The sequence below is a fragment of the Trifolium pratense genome, linkage group LG2 (genome assembly GCF_020283565.1).
Source record: "Trifolium pratense cultivar HEN17-A07 linkage group LG2, ARS_RC_1.1, whole genome shotgun sequence".
Taxonomy (NCBI): domain Eukaryota; kingdom Viridiplantae; phylum Streptophyta; class Magnoliopsida; order Fabales; family Fabaceae; genus Trifolium; species Trifolium pratense.
This window is the reverse complement of record NC_060060.1, coordinates 22,673,210-22,681,668: the sequence shown is the minus strand read 5'-3', so window position 1 is coordinate 22,681,668 and position 8,459 is coordinate 22,673,210. Positions and strand designations below refer to the sequence as shown.

General features: G+C 30.2%; 1 non-coding gene across 1 annotated transcript; it reads right to left on the bottom strand.

The window, feature by feature from the left end:
* Positions 1-6,842: 6,842 nt before the first annotated feature.
* TRNAL-UAA lies at positions 6,843-6,925 on the bottom strand. The gene has a single exon. It is a non-coding gene; the product is annotated as a tRNA-Leu (tRNA).
* Positions 6,926-8,459: the final 1,534 nt, after the last annotated feature.

Here is an 8,459-nt window from a genome sequence, read left to right as displayed (position 1 = left end):
TTCAATCAAAAGTAATAGTTCTTAATTTGTACCAAAAAAATAATAAAGTAATAACTTAAATTGGGCCTTTGTAACATTGGCCCATTTCTACATTTTAAGCAGCTAGACAATCTAGCATATGATCCATTGATTTTTTTTCTTTTCTGAAAATTATGAACCGTTGAATTAATTAATACTATATCGATAGTTGTAAGATGACATTCACCATTTTGAACTTTTCCATTGTAATCTATAGCTCGACCTAAAGATAAATAAAATTTGATAAAAAATTATTCTACTCAAATTTAAACTCATCCCAAACGATTCGTTTTTCGGTAGAGCTCTTGAACTAATTGAAGTCAATTCCTTATCTATTTTGAGCAAGAGTGTGCTATATAATTTTATCTTTTATTTGGTAAATCAAAACATATAACCAGCCATATTGGGTTAGCAAACAATTTGGTCAGAGGAAGTCCATCTGCTGGTAGGTTGGGCCTGCTTGTTTGAAGTCCAATGTAGCAGTGGCTATTATTAAATGTACCCCCCCCCCCTTTTTTTTCTACAATAAGATATTCATATCATTTCATTATATAATAAATTTTCAATACAAAGGCATGAAGCATAAAAATAGCGACTAGACCTAGAAATGACCGCCTAACTCCCAGCAAGAAGCCAAGAACAAACATTCCCACGTAGTCTCTAACACGCCATAAAGTTGAGATTTAATTTTGATATCTCCACAACTACAATTGAAGCAGCATTGTATTCGGTAGCAAATAATTTTTTTGTAAGTAGACGCAATGGTAAATTTTAATGTAAAATTTATACGCACAAATGAAAGATCTCTAGTTCGAATCACGAATATCCACCCTAACACGTTTCAACATTCGTCAGTTGGATTAAGACTTATGAATAATTAGCAAACAATTTAATTAAGCTTTTAGATTAAGCCATGTACGAAAAAGAGAGTCCTAGTTGATGTCTGATTTTCACAATAAAAGAAAATGTACGAAGCTAGCCTTTAACCCTCTAGTCTTCTACCAATTCTCCAATTCATTGATTCCAAATGTTTAGCTAATTTTTTCATGTGAAATATATATTCCACTTTAAACCTAAAATAGCCGACAGAATCAATTGAGTACGATAAAAAAATGATGAAATTCTGTATTTTTGTGTCTTTGGCATTTTCTTCAACATTGACAACTCCATGTATTTTTTTTTTTTTTGACAAACTCCATGTATGTTGTTTTTTTTTACTAAAACTCCATGTATGTTTTTATTTTCACCACTTTGGGTGTTTTTGACACATTACATGTTAGTTTCATATTCTAACATTGATTAACTGAAGCACAGTATTCCACTTTGGGTCTTTTTAGTTTTAATGTTAATTTTGATATTCCTTGTTTTCCTTTGTGTGCATTTTTTAATGTAATGGGATTTATGGTTTCTTTGTACGTGTTTTTTTTTTTTTTATTTGTCTAGTATATTTTGGTAAAATAACTTCAACTAGTATTAAAAAATGATATAGAATATTAATTTTCCGTAAAAAAAAATTATACTCCCTCCGTCCCAAAATAAATTACCTAATTTTAACTTAGTGTACTATTCATATGGTCTACTTTGACCATATTTTTCTACTAATATATACATGTAAATATTAGCATATGAGATGTTTGATTTGTCTTGATAAATATTTTCAAAATATACAACTTTTATAATTTTTAATTATGCATAGCAAATACGGTCAAAAAAAATTATGCATAGCAAAATATATTAAGATAAAAAATTTGCATTGGCAAACATAAATGTAATCAAACATGTCATTTATTTTGGGACGGAGAAAGTATAAAATTTCAAAGCATAACTGTGATGTGCCTTTAGATAGAATCATAAATCACTCTGTACTGTGTATATTTTAAGTCCATTGAGTGCGGAAATAGATAACTCCATTGACTCTTGGTGTTTCTGGGGCTGGTCCACAATTATTTATGGGGAGTCTAGAGAAGGCCTATATGTAATTTTATTTTAGATAAAACATAGAGTTATAAATGATTATATGGAGTGTAAAAAAAAAAATGATTATATGGTTGTTTTCCTATAATGATTACTAGTATATAGTTGTTTCTACAATACAAAAAAAAGCGATTAAACCAAAATATTGGAATTAAGCGGAACTCTCTCTTTGACAAAACATAGAGTTATAAGTGATTATATGGTGTGTAAAAAAAAATTATATGGTTGTTTTCCTATAGTACCAAAAAAAAGTGATTAAACCAAAATGTTGGACTCAAGTGATTAATGAACTCCCTCTACGAAGATGAATCGTTCAGAAGAATTCGATTTCGATTTCTAGTTGGAATAATTATTGGTCAGATTTACATATCTCGCAGTCAAACTCTGGATTATCAAGCATCATTCTCTTGAGAACCAGAGGATTGATAAAAAAAAGATTATGAGGCCGTTTGTTATAGCTTATTTTAGAGAAAAAAAAATCACCTTTTTTATAAAAATAATCATTTTTAATTGTTTTGCATCTGTTTGTTACAGATTTTTAAAATAATTAGAAGCTAAAAATAATCAGAAAACAGCTAAAAATGAGAAGATACTAAGAGTAGCTTATAAAATAATACTATATTTTTTCTAGAGGAGAGAGAAAAAAATGTTAAAAGAAAAAAGTTATTTGTAATTAAAAAATCACTTTTATAAGTTATATACAAACAAACTAAAGATTGTTTTATTTAAAAAAAATGATTTTTATTATAATAAACACAAAGTAAATTCAACTTTTTTAAAAATCGCTATAAAAACTAATCTCTAAATTATTTTACATCAAAATCACTATTTTTTTAATCCGTAACAAACGGACTCTTTACGGTTTTTTCTCACTTGAGCTAATTAAAAATCCTCCCATAATATTCATTTTTAATTTTTTTGGTTTTTTGGATCTGAATTTTTTATTGTATGAATTCCACGCAGTTGCCGATTTAAGATTGTTTGTGTTTTGATATAACCTCAAGTCCACATCTCTGAAAGATTGTCTGTTTTTGGGTTAATGCGTCAAGTTTTATCCTTTGTAGAAAAGGCGCATCGGTGGTTTGAAAGGTGTGACTGTTATATATATAAACTATCCTTATAACCTCGATTATCAAGCGATGTCGGACTATTTTTCTGTATCAGGAACAATAATCCCCCAGTCGAGGCTAAGTGACTAAAGGGTGTCTACCCACGTGCATGCGCGAGTTCGTTTCCCACAGACGGCGCCACTGCTCTTGTCGAACAGAACGGATACAACTCGAATGGTAAGGCTGGTGGTTGATGTGGTGGCTTTGAACTCAGGCACGGAGGAGAAAGGTACCTGCAAGAATGTTAGCACTCCGACGCTTAAAGTTAATCCCAAAACGAACAATTTTTCGGAGATGTAGGCTTGAGTTTAGATCGGAATAGTCTGCAACATACAATTGAAAGTGTAATTTTTATTTTTATTTTTGAAGCAAAAGTACAGGTAATCTGATTCAAGAGTTATTTTGTGTTGAGTTTGCAAACTGCGTTGTCAATTGCAATTTATTGATTTTGTCCCCTTCAACTGAATATATTGAAGACATGTGTATGGTCGACACATTAATATATACAAAACTTATTTTGTACTATAGTGTACCAAATTGAGCTCGCTAATAAAACGATGAATTGTATACATCCTTTGTATCAATTTCAATTGGATAGAGTTGTTCAATATTTATGATCTCTATATATATACATTGGTGAAGTATGTATCTACCGACTATTGGTCCGTCCATTTTAATTTTTTTTTCTTAAAGAATCTGATAGATTGATTGATCATAATTTAAACTCGTATTCTTTCGAACGATTCATAATTAAAGTTTGTTATCGATTTAAGTTTTGTTGCACAGTGGAAGGAATTATGCATCCTAAAGTGGAGGGAATTATAAATCACCTCTACCACATCAATTTCTCCAATTTGAAAAACTTGAGAACCAAAGTAAAATTAAGCCCGAGTAATAATACCATAGTAAATACCTCATAATTCCACCGTTGTTGTTATAGAGTAAGCACGAAAGTTGAAAATGTTGAAATTTTTAGAAAGAGTTTGTCGTTCATTTGAATTCCACAAGACTCGATAAATTAGTCTATACAATTGCGTATAGATGATACATAGTTTACGTTAAAAAAAATGATCAAGACATTGTAAATATAAGTAAATATATTTTGCATATTGAAAGTACTTTGAAGCAGAGGAAATATAGATGCTACCTCCCCAAAAACTTCATTTTGCAAATGAAGACCTAGACCAGCAAAAGGAATAGAGATAACACATAATATTTTATTTTTCCTTATTAAATATTCTAACTACACATGTCATGAAGTAGCTAGTATGGTTTAGCATCCTTTAAAATACTAACAATATGACATAAATAAAATATGCTACCCTATATTTTATATCCTTGTAAAGTTAAATAATACGCCAATATATCTAATAAAGTACACTATATTCTACAGTTTTCTTCTTACAACAAGGTTATTTATATTATACAAAATATTAAAATAAAAAAAAATGAAGTGAAAAGTACTTGTGAAGAGAAAATGAAATGGTGTGGTGTGGTGTGGGTGGGGGCATATTAAATGAGTGACTCATGATCCTTCCCTAAATTCCGAGCGCAACAATGATAGGGACATATCAGATAGGTTGCTCTTGTCTTTTTCCAAACACAAATTGCATTGCACTCTCTTCATAGTTGTCATCTACTCCTATCTCCTTATTTTATGCTCTACTATCTATCCATCCATTTCTTTTTATTATTATGAACATTTAAAATTATTCAAATTACTTATTTTAGACATAACATGATATATCACTATCATATGGTTGATTTAAGTTGTAATTAAAGTTTAATTTGCAAATTTTTTTTTGAAAAGTTTATTGTAGATGTGAATTATTAACGTAAAATTTCGAATTCATTTTTTGTATTTTTTTTAAATATTTAATCGTACTTTTGAATGTTAAGTGACACGATTTAGGAATTATGACTTGAACTTTCTAAACGAATGAATAGAGTGTCGAAAGTCTATTCTAATTACATTTTTAGATTTTTGTTTTTGTTTTTTTATAAGTAAATCTTAATTGTTAGTACATATTATTATAGGAAAAAATGTTAGTAGTCGGAGATCAAATCATGAACCTCCTTCTAAACTCCTTTAACGTCTCAATTCTTTATCACTGGACTACACTTTTGGGGACATTTACATGTTTTAGATTAATTCTTCATTAATTTTGACATGATCAATGCATATATACACATAGGATAAATGAGTGGACCTAAAGACAAAATTGGGGAAAAATACAAGAGGAGGAGGACCACACCATTGTAATTTGAGATGGACATGGAGACCCTTGTTAAGAAGTGTACTAAAATCGTCAAGTTGTGATACTTGAGCTCCCAAAGATTCTTTGTTAAGAAATAAAAATCTAGAACTATTTAAGGGATATATGAAGTAGTTTTGTCATTCTTTTATTTGTTTTGGAAAAATAAGAGAAAAATAATGTAAAAGGTAAAAGTAATTTATAAAGTGGTAGTTTAATGTTAATTTTGATGATACGGTGGGATGATTGGAGATGACGGCCGAACTAAGTGTAATGTGGTGTTGTGAAGTTATGCTTCGTCATAGATTATTTAGAGTGGTTGATATTTCTGCAAATACACTCTGACATTAAAGTCAATAAAATTTTAAGAAAATTTGTGTTCTTTCCCAAGCATATGAGGGAGGAGTTAAGCAATTATATTTTTCTGTACGTATGAATCGGACAGTTGTATAATTATAATTAGATGATCTAGATTGATTTTGGGTGTTTTATCCTCTACTTTGAGGGTCTGACAATACTACTAATGATTACTAATTAATGATTTATAGTTGGGTTAAATATCTTATTGGAACTTCTTAATTTTTATAGATTGAACATTGATCTTAGTCTTTGGATTGAACATTGACCTCATTCGAAACATAAAAAAAAAATTGAAAATACAATAGCCACATAATTTTTTTTAATTATAATAATCAGAAATCTTAAAAGAGTGTGGCAGATGATGTATTAAGCACTTTTATATGACAAGTATGTGTGTGTGTTTTCCCTCTAGCTTTTAAAAACTTTAGAATTGATATAATAATGCATTTCCTAGTGACTTCCGTCCCCTTTCTTATGTCTTCTTTTATCATATTTCGTGCCCCTTGGATGAAATGAGAAATCCTCACCTATATTGAAATCATCTTAAACATGCTAAATTTAGTAGTGAGAGAATTAAAGAGATAATTTATTCTATCTGTCATTAAATATATGACTTACACGTTTTTAGGGAAATAAACTTCATTAGAAAACAGAGACAGAGGAATACATACATGCAGTAGAGTTTGGTTGAGTTGGGACAAAACCCAACAAGGCCCTATAGTAATCCATTTTGGAGACATTAAGCAAACTATGCTTAAATTTAGCATGTATAATATGATTACGATACAGTCCCATAAAATTTTGAGTCATGGTAATCATTATTGAACCTTCAACATTCACATAAGAGAATTTGACACCATATCCATCGTGGTTTACAGCTCGATGAAACTGCCTCTCATATTAAAAAGTACACACCGAAAGGACACCAATTCCACTCCATTTTGAAGCAAGTTGTGGTTACCGTTTCATCAATAGATTTCGATCATACAAATACCATGAACACTAATCATTTGTCGATTATTTTGACGGACAGATTAATAATCAATTAATCTATTTCTAGTTTAGTGGTTGTAAAACAACTAGTAAATGATAATCAAATTATCTTATCTGTTGAATAAAAAAAGATTGCAGGCTGTGGGGTTTGAACCCACGCGCACTCAGTGCAGTAGGTCTTAAGTCTACCCCCTTAGACCACTCGGGCAAGCCTGCTTTAGTTGTTAATCAAATCTATATCAACATATAAACCCAAACACCTACAAACAATTATCACAAATGACCCTCAAGGACAAAAAAGTAAATAAAAAAATCTTAGAGTCTTACGTCATATCCTACTACCCTGTAAAACTAAGTATCCAAAAAGTAATTTGAATTTACCAAAATTCTATTATCCTCAAAAGAAAGCAGGATTCAATATTGCATTAATCAAAAAAGGTTGGAGAGTAATCTAACACATGGAGTTTTATACATTGAAATTTTCAACATAAAATAGAACAATACTCATTCTCTCAATTAATTAGTGTGATATTAGCTATTGAAATTACTCTTAACAAAGGTTGTCATTGTCTCTGGATTGAATATGATTCTCAGGTAGTTAATAACTTGGCATAAAAGAATTCTAATATTGTGTCTTGGTCCCTTAGATATCATTGAAATAATTGTTTGGTGTTTGCTTCACAAGATATGTCTAATTTTCATGGATGATGTTTCTCCTCAAGTCACTTATGTTTTCATTTGAAAAAATTGAGTATTTTAATAAGACAGCTGTTAATTTAGAGATGCTTATTTTGTTGGATGAAATTAAGTGTCAAATTAATTGTGGGATGTGTCTAACTACACTTATCACTTTTTCTTGCTCCCTTTTTGCCCAATTTTTTAACCTTTCTTGTAGGTAGATATAGAATACAGAATACCACATTTTTAACCAATTACAAATTTAACAATAAAAATATAATGTGTAATATAAATCATTGAATAGAAAACCAATTCATATTAGATTATTAACAAACCATTGTTGTCAAATCATTTAAAGTGCACCAAAAGTCTTTAAAAAAATTAGACATACCAAATTTAATATTTTTTTGGTTTACAATAAGTTGGCGATCGAAACCCGGAATTATAACATACTATCAAAATCTCTCACACTAGATCAAATCTAGTGGCTTCAAATTTAATATCTACCACCCCATCTCTAAACAAAGAATTCTCAAGTTTTTTTTAATGAAATATTGTATGAGCTAGTGATTAAAAAAAATGAAAAAAGTGGTTTCAATTTATAGAATTATAAGGTGTCTGTGCGTGTGTTATTGGTTGATACTGTTACAATTGCTCGGATGACCAATCAAAACATGGTATTGGACAGTGGCGAAATTTTCATAAGGTTCACTAATTAAAGTGTAAACTAACTTCGCATCCTAGGATATGAAGTATGTTTCAATTCGCACCTTAGTATGAGAATTGTGTTTGAGTTCACACTTTAAGAAGTGAACTATATTTTTTCATAATATTTTCATTCATAGGGGACGTGAAGGGTGCAAACATTGGGGTTGAGTAAAAAAAAATTGTCACTCACTACATGGAATGAGAACCGAGTTTGCTACCTAGATAGCAAATGCGATATTTTGGTCATTTCAGGGGACGCGTGAGAAACGCTAAGGACGCGAAAAGAACAACTCATATGAAAATGGGGGCAATTTAGTCAATTTCAACCCATTTAGCTTGGCTGCCCCTATCCCAAAATCAGACC